General features: G+C 41.5%; 1 protein-coding gene across 2 annotated transcripts in view; it reads right to left on the reverse strand.

Annotated features, from left to right (window-relative positions):
• The window catches only part of KCNMB2 (potassium calcium-activated channel subfamily M regulatory beta subunit 2), a 228,348-nt gene that overhangs the window by 101,844 nt on the left and 109,891 nt on the right, over nucleotides 1-16,613 (reverse strand). Inside the window, exon 1 of one of the 2 annotated variants that reach the window (XM_006084906.3) lies at nucleotides 6,327-6,345. The exons of the other annotated variant lie outside the window; for it this stretch is intronic. The gene's annotated coding sequence lies outside the window, so the exon portion shown is untranslated. Of the gene's footprint in view, nucleotides 1-6,326; nucleotides 6,346-16,613 lie in introns of those variants that run through there. 2 annotated transcript variants of the gene reach the window in all.

The following is a 16,613-nucleotide window of genomic DNA, read 5'->3' on the forward strand; positions in this document are numbered from 1 at the left end:
AGGGCCGGAGGATGGAAATTTTAAATAAAATTATCTAAACATAAAAGCATTTCATCAACTGCTAAAGCTACACTTCTCAAATCCCAGCATTATGAACTGAGAGAACTCTCTTCTCCAGGGCATAGCGTTTATTGGCTGATAAAGGAAACCTTTTCCTTTAATGCTTAAAATATATACCTTAGACCAGTGGTCGGCAAACTGCGGCCCCTTGAGTGTGGCTCTTCCACAAAATACCACGTGTGGGCATGCACGTACAGTGCGATTGAAACTTTGTGGCCACACTCAAGGGGCCAAAGAGCCGCATGTGGCTCACGAGCTGCAGTTTGACAACAAGGGCCTTAGACCTTCTTCCTGAACAATCTCTGGAAATTGTGTTGATTTTTACCACCATTCAAACCATCTTATTCCCCACTTTAGCATCTTATAATAATAACTGCTTAAGTCAGACACAGATTAATTCCTTTTGAATTATTCAGTATTTAGAAAGAGCTTGGTTCTACAGCCAGCAATGGTCCACATGGAAGAACCAAGATTTATGCACTCATATAAGCAGATACATGTTTACATGAGCAAGGCCTATGGAGAATGTTTAGAGTCATGTGACTCTCAAAGCTTTCATGACTCACTTATGCTAGATATATTTTCCTGCAATTTGGCCTCAAATTAACTGACTATCACAAGTTAAACAATAAAAGTATCCCCCTCCCTGTGATTTTTACCTTACTTACCCTCATATTTGTAAATTTTAACGTGAATAATGCATTTAAATGGCTCCTTCACCCTAGCCAGTTTGGCTCAGTGGATACAGCATCAGCCCAATGACTGAAGGGTCCCAGGTTCAATTCCAGACAAGAGCATGCACCTCAGTTGCACTTGATCCCCAGCCCTGGTCAGGGCACGTGCAGGAGGCAACCAATCAATGTGTCACTTACACATTGATGTTCCTCTCTCTGTCTCTTCCATTCTCTTTAAAAGTCAATGAAAAAATATCATTGGGTGAGGATGAACAAAATAAACAGGTAAATAAATAAATAAAATAAATGGCTCCTGCTTTTTTTCTGGGCATCTGAGGGGACCTTACTGGGAGCTCTACATAATTCCTGAATGAAATGACAGCCAGAAGCCAAAGGAGGCACAAATGGAGAACTAAATATCACCCTGTTCTTCTCTTTCCCATTTTTTTCTCCCAAGATACTCCCTCTTTGCTTTCCTAAAACTTTGGGAAGAGAGGAATGGCATGGCGGAAAGCATATAGGCAAATTCCAAAACCATTCCATCTCCATGGCCCTGTGCTCAACTTCAGTTTTCTCTTCTACAAAAAGAGAACACAAATATCTGGCAGAGATAAGGATATAAATTATTCAGTACCTAGCAAACAGGAAACCCTTAATAAATGGTTTTCAATATTATTGGTCAAGTCTCATTGTCACTCTCTCTTTTCTTTATTTTCTGATCTTTCCATTTTCATTTTTCTTATTTTTTTATTCTTTCTTTTCTGTTAATTTTAACCATCCTTTTCATATTCATATGGCAATCTTAAAACTTTAATGTGGTTAGGATATATATCCTATATAATAAAAGAGAAACATGCAAATTTACCATCCCCCCACTATGCTCAAACCATGCTTACAAGCCACGCCCACCAGCCAATCAGGAGCGAGTATGCAAATTAACCCAACTAAGATGGCAGCGGCCACGGGGCTGGAATGAGCAGGAGGCTTGGGCTGCCCCTGGCGATGGAGGAAGCCAAGGTTCTCGCCTGCCCTGGCGGGACCTGGCCTCTGCTCAAAGCTACAAAGTTTCAATTATAGAAGATAAATAAATCCCAGAAAAAAAAGAAAGAAAAAAAGGATGTTGTAGTTGAGGATGAGTTGGTAGAAGAAATGAGTTCTGGTTTGTCTATCTGGTGAGCTATTCATTAGAAGTACCTTTTCAGGTTTCTTCCTAAATCTTTCACATTAGATATGGAGGAATACTTAGAATTCTTGTTTTATAAGGAAATGGCCATGGGATAACACAAAGAAAATCCCTTCTCCTCTTTGGAACTAAGGATATCCGACTGCCAGCTTAGGCCCACTCCTCAGGCCTAAGCCGTCAGTTGGACATCCCCCAAGGGCTCCTGGACTGTGAAAGGGCTGCAGGCCAGGCTGAGGGACGCCCCCCCCCCCGCCCCCGAGTGCATGAATGTCGTGCACCGGGCCTCTAGTTATTTTATAAAGGGAAATTACTAGTGTATTTTATGAGTGGTATGTTCTTAAAGACTTTGTATGATACAAAATTTGAATAATCTCAGGCTCATTTTCCAAAAATGATGGGTATAAAGGAGAGAAACTTGTCAGAGCACAGAAATCTACAACCATTATATCATTTCCTCCTTCACTTTGTCTTTATTCCTCCTCCTTCTCTCTTATTTCTTTTTCTCTTCCTCTTCTTTATGTTTTTCCTTGTCCTCCTCACTTTCCTTTTTGTCTTCCTCTTCTTTTTCTGATCATTTTCCTCCTATTCCTCCTCCTCCTCTTTTTCTTTCCCCCATCCCCTCCTCCTGCTTCTCCTCCACATAAATGCTTTTATAAATCTAGAGGCAGAATTATCTATTATTTATTAGTGCTCTCTCCTAAATCAGCAGTTCATTGTTTCTTGGTACTTGTTTGACCTCCTTTAAAGTGTTTTAGTATATCTAACCTTTCCTCCAAATTATGTATGTATGTATTTATTTATTTCAGTAGCACCATAATCTCACTTATGATTAGAAATTTTGCTATACTACAGTGATTTTCAACCATTTTTCATGTCATGGCACACATACACTAGTTACTAAAATTCTGAAGCACACCAAAAAATATATATTTTTTGCCAATCTGATAAAAATAGGTAAATTTTGATTGATTTAAAAAATAACAATAGTAACTACTTACCCTTTTTGCTCCCAAGTTACTTTTAAAAAAAGCAGGTACCTATATTTGCATATAAGGATTTCTGGTATCAAGAATTAACTAATCAGATGCAACCTTATTATGTGATTCTATTATATGACCTACATATTTATGATTGAAGATTGGGCATTCACACTGGATGGCTATTGTGTTAGCTATTGTTATTTTTTTATTTGACAATCTCAGGGAAAAGAGATCAGTGACACTGACTAAATAGTCAGGTAGTGCATGTTTTTAAAATTATTGCAACACTCTGGCTGAAAATCATTGCCATCCTATATAATAAAAGCCTAATATGCAAATTGTCCCCTTGACTGTCAGTGCGACCAGGGGGTGGGGCTGGCTGCCAACCATGGGAAGGGAGGCCCCAGCTAGTGGTGGCAGCAGGCAGCTGGGGGAAGGGAGGCCCCAGCTGGCAGCCAACAGCTGCTAGGAACCCTACCTGTGCATGAATTTCATGCACTGGGCCTCTAGTAGTATATAAAAAAGCAGTTTATAATTATAACAGTGAGTATTAATAGCCAAATAGTCACCAGAACCATCTATCAAAGTTTTAGTACATACAACAATATAGTTCCATAATTATGTTAAAGGGTATCAGTTATGCCATTTGGTGACAGCATAATCCTATAATAATAAAACCCTAATATGCAAATTGACTGAAGAGTGGAATGACCGGTTGCTATGACACACACTGACCACTGGGGGCAGACACTCAATGCAGGAGCTGCCCCCTGATGGTCAGTGTGCTTCTACAGGAGGAGTGCCGCTCAGCCAGAAGCTGGGCTCACGGCTGGCGAGTGCAGCAGTGGTGGCAGGAGCCTCTTCCGCCTCTGCAGCAGTCGGACATCCCCCAAGGGGTCCTGGACTGGGAGAAGGTGCAGGCGGGGCTGAGGGACCCCCCCCTCCCCGCAACCAGTGCTTGAATGTCATGTACCAGGCCTCTAGTACAGTTTATAATTCATTTGGTTTGCTAACTTCGAAATTGTGTGGTTCTAGATTTTTAAAAATACAAATTTTTATTATATACAATTTTATGTATAAAGTAACTTTGTTAATATTTTCTATATCACAGTATTTTAAATTTTCATATTGTAAATGTGCACAGAATGTCAGTTATACTGGTACTACATTTTAAGTAACACGTACTTACAACTCTGACAATAGGGGCTTTCCCTATTATACAGCATTTATTTATGGAAACCTAGGTTAGCTAAGTTTAGTACTTTTAAATGACAAGTGCTGCAGCCTATTATAAAGCAAAGAAAGAATGAAAACACTTGAATAAACAAATATTTGCAACATCTTTCAACATATGAAAGACATCCAGCTACACATAAGCTAATGGTTCAAACACTTCTAGAGTCCCTGATGTATTCTCTTATCCTTTGGTCAGGTTTCCATAGTGCTATTCACTACTATTTTATCTTTTCAATGGAGATATTGTGGAGTAGTAATAGGAACATATGACTGAAGCAAAAGGATTCAAGTTCAAGATGCAGTTCCACTATTCACTAGCTTTAAGACCTTGCTTGATAAGACACCTAACCATTAGGTCTATATTTCTTCCTTCAGACCAAGGAAGGGTTAAAGAAGCATTTCCCATATTATTTGCAGATCAAATGAGGTCATTTTGATGACTGCATTGTTTAACTTCTAAAGTGTTACATAAATGCAAGATGTTATCACTGGTAAAATAGATCTTTGAACACTGTTCAAAGCACAATAAAATGAGAGAAAAAGTGATATTATTAAAAATCTGAAATTACCAAGTCAATCTATATTTTTTGACTGTTATTTGGAGGACAGAATGTCACAATTTCACTATGACAATATAAATTTATACTGTACTATTCAGCCTTAGTAGTTTCTTTTTCTCTTAGGTTTTTTGAATGTACTTCATTTAAAATTTTATAATACATAAAGTGCTCTGAAGACTTCTGTTTGACTTAAGCCAAAACTGATGATAACCTTAAGGTTCCTTTTCTGTTTCTTATATTTTTAACTAGAGGCCTGGTGCATGAAAATTCATGCACTGGAGGGGGGTCCCTCAGCCCGGCCTGCCCCCCCTCACAGTCCAGGAGCCCTCAGGGGCGGGAGGCAACCCAGCGATCAGGGGAAGGCGACGCCCCATCACACCTCTGCTGCTGCCACTGCCAGCAGCGCAAGCCTCGGCTGGCCCTGGTTACCTGAGCCTCAGGTAGCCCTGGGTGGTTGGGTAGCCCCCATCTGAGGCTTGCCTGTGCCTCTGGCCGGCTCTGGGCAGCTATGGGGCTGAGGGTACTGGGGTACTCCGAAGGCAGGTGCGCGGAGTGCGCCTTGCCACCCAGTTGGGGCTGAGGGGACTGAGCATCACCATCTTGTAGCTGTGGGCGCTGCCATCTTTGCGACAGCATGAGGGTCAATTAGCATATTCCCTTTTTATTAGATAGGATTCTCACAGAGTATTTTCTTTGACATGTAAAAAACTTATTGAAACATTTGCTGTCTAAACAAGAATACACACTGATAACAAAGCTGATATACATTGATATTAATATTTCTAGATAGGAACATGAAAGGAGTTCACCATATTTACTTATTTTACTTTATTTTTCTCATATTCAATAACTTTCTTTTGTCCATCCACAACAATCAAAGAATATTCAAATATGAATAAATCAATCTACAAAGACATAAAATTTGAGCAAGGAGTTCAACAGTAAAAGAAAAAATTAAACATTATAAATTCCATCTTTACATAATATTTTTTTTTCTTTTATTGTCTTTGGAATTACTGATAGGGCAATACCAATGGAGACCTCTGAAATATGTACTCTTGAAGTATAACAGAACAAGTTATGAATGAAAAAGCATTGCTATTTTTCAGCTTCAGTGTTAGTACATTCATTTGTTTTGATGCTGCACAAGTTCTATTTCTGTGTTCTTCTCACTATAAATTCATCATAATTTTATTGTGTTTTTCATTAAATAATAGTTATTTACTGTGTTCTCAGTTAATTTGAAGCCTCAGGTAATACAGATCAATAAGACTTGATAAATTTCATAAAGTTGTCTGAAAAATATGATCACATACTTGAATTTTAACAATTCAGGTTACAATTGCTGCCACCAGCTTTATTTATTCTAGAGATGAAGTAGCAAAATTTATGTCAAGATTAAACTTCAAATTATTGTCCTATAAAATATCTTTTACCTGAGTACTGAGAATCTTATTAGCTTATCATTACAAAATTGCTAAGCTTTGGAATTATCCGAAACATGAAAAGCAAAGGAGAGAGTTGTAGCTCACTTAACTCTCAGTTTTCTCACCCTAAATCTAATCTCTTTTCTCCCCTCATCTTTCATTAATAAGTTCTGAAATATTACTCAAACTTTAATTGATTGAATTACCTTAGCAACAGTAGACCCGAAGTTCCCAGTAAGTAGATTCAATTGCGTCAGGCAAGGGTATTTTTTCCTTCCAATTATATTCATCTGTAGTTTCACTTTTAGGAAGATAAGTTATTTAAAAATAAGCAGTTTATAGAAATCTTCTGTATCCAAGGATTTGTGGATTTTTCCCTTTTCTTTACATTGGAAGAGTCTTTTTAGACAAGACAAAAATAACTTAAGGCAAATACTGACATTTTTCAAACCTATAGTATTTTCCTAATATCCTCTGTTGGTTAATCAGGAACAAAAACAGCAGTCATAACAGTAAAAAAATAAATAGTGAAAAAACAAAATAACAAAAAGTGGGGTTCTGCATCAAACTTTGTTACAAACCCCTGGTTACTTGTACAGTTTTGAAACTTCTCTGCCCTGCAGCACTATTTTCTCCCCCTGCCATTGTTTTACTCACAGGATTCCTGGGCATTATTCTAATTTCCCACAAACAACAGGAGACGTCAGCATTTCACTGGCTATGGGCCTTGCCTCCAAGTTATTTTTGCAAAAGTCTTCTGTTAGCAATAGCTACTGGATTCCCATTGCACAGCTAGGTAGAAACTCCAGACTCAAAAACGCACCCAGGCTTATACAAAAAATATGCTGAGAATCAATGAAGAAACGTTCGGATGTAAACAAAAATCTTCCTTTTATCAGGTCACGAACCAAAAAATCTGATCTGAATTCCCGAATTATTCATGCAGTTCTCTCTCGTCATGCGGAGGTGAATCAGGAGTCGACTCTTTTTCAGTGGCACTGCCTTCATGTTGGAAAAGGTCATGGCTGCAGACAAAGATGTAGAGGTTTCCTCAGTTCACATTTCCAAGAGCATCCTCGTGCAGATTCCTGGGTGGGAATGCAGAGCTCTTCAGTGCTATCCTTAATCATCTCCATGCGGCCACTTTGTCCTTGGATGGTATTTGTTTTCCTAAATCAAGCATGCTCAAGAGATATTCCCATCTGCCCAGATCTGTTCACAGATTCCATACAAGAGGCACTTGCTAACTTCCTTCCATGCTTTCAAAAGTAAATAAAGGCTGTCTGCACTTCTTGCCAGGAGAAAGTCACTATCCACAGTTGGTTAAAATATGGTTTGTTCCTCCTTTAAATGCATCTAAGGCTTCCTGAACTAAGCAGATACAAATACCACTCTCTGATTCATTAGGAAGTCTCCTTGGTAACTAGCTTTTCCTCTTTGGTGATTTGTGTTTTGGAGAAGTTTTTCAATTAAAGATGAACAAACTAAAAGTTGCACACAATATATAGACAGGGACACAGGGACACCATATAAAAAGGTATTACTAAAAAGTGACAGTTTCCTATTTGCAAAAGTGTGTAGGCATCAGGGTCTCGTTCACTTTAACACAAAGCTATGGTTGGGGATGGGTTATGGAAGAAGATTAGCTATAGTTACATGTTTTTAAGATGATTTTTCTAAACAATATATCAATAATAATTTCATAAGAACATGGGGTTGTGATAGTCAGTGTTTTTGTTGTTGTTGTTTCATGAAGCCTGGGTGAGTTTCCCCTTAAATTAACCAGAATTTGCAACTTGGTTGTCACGTATCTCTAATTTAAAAGGGTAAAGAATCATTGACTGGATTGTTAAATGCTTCACTAAGTTTTCTTCTCCCCGTTTCCACCTACCATTGCTTATTCCTCCAGACTGATGTTTAAAAGAGGCAGCACTTGCTAGATTATGGGGACATTACTGATAAACTTCATAGTGGGGGGATAAAAATAGCCCAGGTTTGGAGTTAACTTCCTGACAAAAATCTTTTCACTGCATGCCAACAGCCCTACAAGGCAATGTGATGGTGTTTTGCAAAAACAAGTGACTAAAACATTAAATATTAATTTCTGAATTTAAAAATGGAGCCAGTGTTGATGTGGCTGGCAGATCTGGCAAGGATGAGTAATAGCTGCCTTGATCTTTGGCCATCTTTTGATGGTACTAACTCTCACCGGCTATTCTTGGAAGTGCTAACCCTATGTCTCCATGTCACAAGACAACAGTCACCCCATGGAGACTATGAAAGAACCACTAAAAGAAACGTTCTCAAGGGTGGATTTCTTGGGCTAAACTAGGGTATCATTATGGCTATTTGGGGCCTGTTCCACGAGCTTTTAAAATACTGACAGTTACTGGTCCCAGCCCCACCCCCATTCCTTTCTATCAACGTCACTTAGTGCCAGAGCCTAGACATAAATGTAAACCCGGGCTTGCCTCACTTCACAGCCCTTACTCTGCACCAAGATCACGCTACCTTGTAATCAACAGACCTCTCTTCTCAGTTGGTGACCTCATCCCCAGGTGGAATTAGGCAGCTAGCTTCCCCGGAGGAGCTGTTCAGCAGTCAGGGTTCTGAAGGAGAAGAGTGTGAGAAGAAAGAGGGAGAGCCTTCTAGATGGGTGAAAGACTTATACATATTTTTTAGGTAAGAAAGGGATAATGTGGCAGATGAGTGTTTTTGGAGAGTGTGTGCTAAGTCTGGAGATGAGGATATTAGTAAAGAGAAGCAGTTGGTAGGTGAAGGTTAAACTGAGATTTAGGCTGCTCAAGCCACTAGTCACATATTGCTGCGGAGCACTTAAAATGTGGCTCTTCTAAATTGAGATGTGCTGTAAGTGTAAAATACACACCTGGATTTGATGACTTAGTATAAAAATGTAAAATATTTCATTAACAATTTATTTTATAGTTAATGTTAACATGATAACATTTTTGACCTATTAGGGTAAATAAAATAAATCATCAAAATGAATCTCCGCTGTTTCTGTTCACTTTGCATGAATGTGGCGATTAGAAATGTTAGAATTGCATACATGGCTCACGTTTGTGGTCTGCACTCTGTTCCTATTGGACAGTGTAGATCTAGAGTTTGAACTAGAGGGGAATATTGCTTAGAACAGCGGTTCTCAACCTGTGGGTCGCGACCCTTTTGGGGGTCAAACGACCCTTTCACAGGGGTCGCCTTAGACCATTGGAAAACACATGTATAATTACATATTGTTTTTGTGATTAATCACTATGCTTTAATTACGTTCAATTTGTAACAATGAAATTGGGGGTCACCACAACCTGAGGAACTATATTAAAGGGTCGCGGCATTAGGAAGGTTGAGAACCACTGGCTTAGAAGATGCTGAAGGAAAGATTTGGTAGGTAAGTGATACAGTGAAAATTATACTTGAGGATTGTGTTCTTGTGGCTTTTTCAGATTAGACAGATTTGTGGGGACAGGACACTGGTCCATTATCATTCTTAATCCTCACAACAAACTTAGTATGTAAGTATTCTTTCTTTTCCACAGATAGGAATATTGAGGTTTAGAAGTGCTAAGTAATTACCCCCAAATTACCCAACCTAGTGAGAGAAGATTGGGGATTCAAACTCATATCTGCTCCAGGTCCTTCCACTTGACCTGGAAAGTGAAGAAGAATGGCAAGAGCTGCCTGAGACCTGACTATGGAGATGGGGAACACCTAGCAAACACTGCAACAAAAAAGTTTATCAAGCCTTGAGGAGAGACCAGTGTAGATGGTTAAGAAAAAGAGATATAAGCAAACCTTGAAATCAAGACCCCTGGAGATACAGAGGTGAGGTGAGATAAAGTCCCAAGTCTCAAGTTGGGGGTTATGCTTATGAAAAAGCACTGTTCTCAAAACCCATTCCACGAATAATTTCCCATAGTACACTTTAATTGAGCTCTCACTGTATGAAGAATATGGGCTAGCAGGATGGGAGGCAAAAATAGAACCATAAAATATAATTCCTAAGTCTCTCGTCTACTTGGAAAGGCAAGAAATTAAGCCTCTGAAACCATTGACCAGGAACAGAGCTTGGGGTAGTGAAAATAATGGCACCTTACTAGGAGTTAGGAGGTGTGAGTTATTTCTCACCCTAAGTCTTCGGATAATTAGCAGTGCAACCTTGTACAGGTTACTGAACCCTGCTAATGTTTAATTTTCTTATCTGCAAAGTTGACATAAAATTATCTTTCCCACTTATATGGCTGTTGTGAGGACCAAAATCCAAATGAAACAATGTATATGAATATGCCCTAAGAATTGTATACCGAACTTGAAAACCCATTCATTGGCTCTCACTGAGTTAAACAGATATAGGACCGTTGTTTCTTGGAGACCCTTGTTAAAGCTACAGATGCTGTCAGGTTTCTGACTCATTCTCAGAAGCACCTGCATGTGAATTCCATTGAATGAGTTATTGATTTTGAAAAGTAACATTTATTGAGCACATAGAACTAATGATTATTTCTTATAGCAGCTCTGTAATGTGGGTATCAGGAGGCTCATTTTATTAATGAGCAAACCGAAGCTCTGAGTTTCAGTAACCCTATTAGTAAGTGTGAGAGCATGGCCTTAAATCTATGTTCTCTCACACACAGTTCTGTGCTCTTGCTTTCAACTCCCAGAGTCTGATCCTGTGGGTCTAGGGTAGTGCCCAGGTATCCGTATATTTTTGAAAACCCTGGAGATTACAGTGGGCATCTAAGCTCAGGACCCCACTGCTCTGGCAAGCTCTTGAACACCTTTAGTGACACATATTGTCTTGTGAGGCAGCTGGGAGCTCTGACTGTTAGAACAGTCCCAATATGCCTCCTGGAGCTTCTACTGATTGGCCCAGTCCTAGGTTGTAGACTCATACAGGTCTCCTCAAAATGTTTCACTGACAGCCCCTCAGATCCTTCCGGTGCTCTGCAGGGCCATCTGTTGATGGCATTTGAGGCCTCTTCCTAAGAATCTAGCAAAATCTTCAGACTCCAAGTCTATTAGTTCTTTCTTCCCTGGGACACTTTTTGCTGAAGAATAGAGAGGCCAGAGTTGGAGAACGAGTCAGTGGCGAGGCAGTTAAATGAAGAGTGAGCAAGCATGAGAGTGTGGTGTCCCTCCGGACGCCTGGACTCACATGTGTAAGTGCCATCATGCGCCCTAGGGATACCAGAGGAGCCACCTCAGTAGCTCCAACAGACAGAGAGAAATTAGAAATTCCTGTTATTACAATTGGGTTCTAATATTTCTTTTTTTCAGTAAAATATAAAGTAGTTTAGTTGTGTTTCTACTTTCCTGACTTTTCAATTCCCCAAATGATAAAAAACCAAAACAAAAGCAAAACGCTTCAAATATAAGGAAGAAGAAAAAGTTTTGGATAAACAACAGCCCGGGTGAATGACAGCCAGCCTCCAGACCGCCCAGCGAGGCCGTGCACAGACTGTCAGCACAGCGGGAGCACACAGGCAGTCCTGGAATGAGTGTGCTCCTAGCCCGACAGGCTTTAAACACACCTCTGGGGCCTTGCTAGGCAGGCACTGGGAGAGTCAGATATAAGAAAAGGCACAGCCCTGCTGCCATCTCCAGCTCCCTTTAATCTTATCGCTCTCCCACAGGCTTTGTCTCCGCTTTATTGGAATTGAGGAAGATGTGCAGTCTCATTTGTAAGAGGGAGTGGGAGGCGGGAACAATGGGCTGCTAATTTGTGTGCAGGGGGCATGCTTCAGGCTCCTCGGAGACTCCTGGAGTCTGGGCGGATCTTATCCCTCCTTCCATCATAAGCCAAGGTCAGACTCTATGCTGCCCTCCAATCACTTGGGGGAACAGGCCTGACATATGTCTTTGGGTGACGTTTCTAAGGACAGAGCATGTTATGAATGGGGGCATTTTAAGCCACCCTGCTTCAAATCCTTGTCGGAAAGAAATGAGGGAAATACACACCAAAATAAAATGCTGGGAGCCCTGGAATGGTGAGGGCCAAGCCTGGGCTTTCCTGCTCTAGGAAGTTTTCAAATATCATGTCTCTGTAGGTAATTGTCAGTCCATTCGTTTTGATTTTTGGTCTTTATTTTAACAGACAACCCCAGAGGTCAAAGGGGGCAGAGCAGGTGGACATGAACTTGGGTTTAACTTTCCTCTCCTGCCAGTCCCTGAGACCTCCCTGGAACATAATCTTGACTACCAGCTCTTTTTCTGGTTTTCGTCAGCATGCACTCAGTCAGCCTTGTGTGGGATTATATTTCCATGTGTCCATACACCCTAGTAGACTGAGGCTCAGAGAGGAAAACAGGTCTAGGAAATAGCTACTGAAAATCACGTCCTGTGCCAGAGATTTTAATATTCATTCATTCACTCTACTGATACAAATTGAGCCCTCAAGAATATCTCAAATTAGTAATAAAAGTGGACATGCTAATGTATCTCATGTCTTTTTTTGGGAGGGGGGCCAGTCAACAAATAAATTGATAAGTGAACAAAACAATTACAGCTCATGAAGTGTTAAGAAGGCTATCAACAGGGTGCTAGGATAGAGAATAATGGAGGGATCTACTTTAGAAAGAGGGTCAGGAAAGGTGGATAGTCTCACTTAAATGGTCATACACAAGCCACAATCTTGCCAGTGTCAGGATGCTCCACGTCCCCATGATATTCCAGGACATATCGTTCTCCTTTCTTCTACTCGCATAGAATACAAAAAAATATTTGTTTATCTTACTGCCCTTCTTGTCCTGGTGCAGTCACCTGAATTCCCAGTGGATGAGATCCAAGACTCCGTGTACTGGTGACTCTGTGTTGTGGGTACTGAAATACGTCAGAAACGTGGTGATCAGCCTGCACACAGTTTTCCCCAGGCAAGCCCATATTGATCAGCTGTTCCCATCAGGCTGCCATGAAGATAAACAAAAAGAAGTTCTTTTCTGGTTTTTTTAAATAGTATTGCCAGGTTTTCCTCTCTCCCCCCATGCCTGCTTGTCTAATGTCTCACAAACTGGGTTTCTCTGCATGGTGCACAGACTACAGACCAGGAGTGTCAGAGGGCGGCTGGGAAGTGAAGCACGGAGCTGCTGGTGGGGCCACGGGCAGGGGAGGAGGGGGGACTATGGTGCTTCCTCTGGGCCCACACAGAGGGCTTCCCAGGAAGAGAGGGGGCCAGTAGTGGCCTGGCTTCCTGCAGGTGCAGGCTGTCTGTGTGGGAGCCCCTTCTCCTGCCTGCTTGTCTTTTTTCCCACCCATTGTCCTCATTTCTCTGATTTCATCTGTTGTACAAAGTCTGAAGTTGTCCTTCATGTACATGTTCTTACAGCTTCCGGTGCTTTTCCCAGGAAAAGCAATGTTATTTATAAAACGACAAACACATGGAGGACGGAGAGAACTCCCTGAGCCAAGAGGCCATCTGTGAATCGAAGTCAGTGTGCGAGAGTTGGATCGTCCACTCCTAGAGTTCTGGCAACTGTTTCTGTTTAATTGGGTTTTTCTTAGATTAACAGCAGCAAAGGTTATGTCATGAGGAAATGAAAATTAGGCTAAAGAAGCCTTCTTTCCTCTGACAGGTTGAGTCATTCTCTCTTTTGGCTGCTGTGAAGGGGGTAGTTGGCTCTGGGCACTGCCTGCTGCCTGAGACTGACCAGCTCCGTGGTCCAGGGCAGGCCACTCACCTCCTTTGATGGGGGAGGGGAGGTCATTCCTCCAACACTTGTGGGAGGGCTCAGTGAGTTAATGCAGCTGAAAGTGTTCTGTAACCCGGAAAATGCTAAGCAAATGGAAGAGATTATATTTCCCTGGCATGGAAAGGTCAGGAATGAGTGAACGTCAGGCCAAACATGAGAGAATTGCTTAGCTTATCAGCACCTTGACTGACCTAGGATCTGTGTGTCAGGCCTCAGGGATTGCCTTAGGACATTTGCTGTGAGAGGTTACTTTAGGACTAAGTGGGTTATGTTACCCTTGTGGGTTATGTTCCAGCTCTTTATGGGTTACTGTTACTTGGGTGCCAATTAAAAATGTGGAGCTTAGGGTGGGATATTGGATGAGATCAGGGGAGGCTGAGAGGTCTCAGGAGGAGGGAGGGGGTTCATTCAAACCCAGCATGCCAGGACACCCCTTCTGCAAAGGCAATTAAGATGAGCTCAGAGAGCATGGTGGAGGCTGGAGGAGAAAATGGATAGGTGAGGAGGATGTGAAGGCAGAATTGGGCATTGGTGAGAAAGGAGAGCAGTGCGCTATCTGTGTGTGTGTGTGTGTGTGTGTGTGTGTGTGTGTGTGTGTCTCCATGTGTCTATGGGTCTGTTCACTTCTCTGTCTGCTGAAAATTAGACTGTAGCCCTAAGCCTGTGTGAAGACCTAGTCATTGAACCCACCAAGTTAGTATTGACACTCATACCACTGAGTGTGTCCTAGGTTCTCGGGCTGGACTTGTGCCCTGGGTGGCCTCCGATTTCATTTTTTAAAAAAATATATTTTTATTGACTGATTTCAGAGAGGAAAGGAGAGGGAGAGAGAGATAGGAACATCAATGATGAGACAGAATCATTGATTGGCTGCCTCTTGCATGCCCCTTACTGGGGATTGAGCCCGCAACCCTGGCATGTACCCTTGACCAGAATTGAATCCAGGACCCTTCAGTCCGCAGGCCGACGCTCTATCCACTGAGCAAACCGGCTAGGGCAGCCTTTGATTTTTTAATGGCACCTGAGCCCTGCTGTGATGCCAGCCTGCTTTCCCTAATCTGCTCCATTCCCAGGCCTAACTGCTTTCTATAAATCCTGCTTCAGCTTAGTATAGGAGCATTGACATGGCCCTGGTGTCAAGGGACTTGAGTTTGAATACTGACCCCCTCTCATACTAGCTGTGTGACTTTAGGCAGCTGATAAACCTTTCTGAGCCTTATCTTTAGGATGGGCATAATATAGAGAGTTTTGGGCATTTATGAGCTAATGCATGTAAAGTACCTAATCGACCCGACACATAATATGGTTATTCCACATGGAGAGGCTCCTGAGAACCACCATGCTCCAACCTGCCTGGCAGGAAGCCTCGGATTTCTCCATCCACTGGATCTGAACACTCAGATATCAGTCCTCATTTTGTAATCATGCTGTGGACTCTCTGATTTGTACTCTGGCCTCTAATCGTCATGGTATGCCCAACACAGTCTCTTCTCTTGTCCCCAGAAGGGGATTAGAGCAGGCCAGGTAGTTCTACTCTTACATATGCTTTTCCAAGCAACTATGTAAACACTGATCAAAGGTTCTCTTTATTTATCAAAGAAAACACTTTTTTTTAATGCCTAAGGAAAATGTGCTCAGATGCTAACTTGCAGTCTTTACTTACCCACACTCGCCCTGGCTCAGGTTTTGTCCTGATTCCACCTGAGCAGGTGTGTTAAAAGTTCTAACATCTACAGAAATCGGCCCCTGAGGGGAACTGGTAGTTCATCCTTTTAAACTTAACTTCACCTCGCTCTCCTTAGAGTGCCCCCAGGAACGTGGTAGCTGGTACCGAGCTTGCTTGATTTAACCTCCATTATTTTAAACCTCATCAGCTTCTAGAAGTTCTTGGCTGATGTTTACTTCATAGTAAATGCATCAGACTTTTCACCAACACTTATTAAAAGGGTCATTAGGCTTTTAAATACTATAGATTTTATAATAGGACATGCTGATGAGTGAATTAAAAGGGAATCAAAGTCATATTTAAAATTATATTCACCTTCATTCATCATTTAACAGATATTTACTAGATACCTGCCATGTCCCAGACCCACGGTGCTGAGGACTCAGAAACAATAAAGTGGTCTGCCTGCGTGGAGGTTCCCTTCTATTGTAACAATTAGCAAAGACAACGCATCAATTATTATTATATTGGAAAATAATAAGAGTTCTAGGGAAACGTTTGGTAGAAAGGGAGGTAGGAAGTGCAGGAGTTGCCACTATAATCATGGAGTTCAGAGCAAGTCTCCCTGAGAATGTGAGAGAGAGCCACATGGAGTTCTGAGACAGGGCATTCTGGGTGAGGAGAGCAGGTGAAAAGCCCCACCTTTTTGAGTGATCAGAAGACTATGCTGCGGATCATCAACTTCACCTTCTGTCTGTATTCTGTGTTTTCTCCCTAAGCTCAGAGCTCGCTGCTCTGAGACACTGGTGGCTGAGATAATGAGTCTAGACTGCTCATTTTCTCTGCCTTGCAGATGAAAGCACCTGTCATGTGTGGGCAGACAGCCCCTCCGGAGGCTGGGCAGTGGTGGTGTATTTGGACCCTCTTTCTCTTTTTAAATGCCACAAGGTTGGGCAATTAAGGGAGAGTCAAAATGTCTTATGACAACCCTCAAAGGAACTGAAAAGTGTCTCTTCTTACATTTTAGGTTGAAATTTTAGTGGAATTGCCCTGAATTGGACAATTTAATTACAAGAAATTTTTCTTTTAATGTGCCTAGAAGGTTTGGGGGAACCAATATAAGC

The sequence above is a fragment of the Myotis lucifugus genome, unplaced genomic scaffold (genome assembly GCF_000147115.1).
Source record: "Myotis lucifugus unplaced genomic scaffold, Myoluc2.0 scaffold_14, whole genome shotgun sequence".
Classification (NCBI taxonomy): Eukaryota; Metazoa; Chordata; class Mammalia; order Chiroptera; family Vespertilionidae; genus Myotis; species Myotis lucifugus.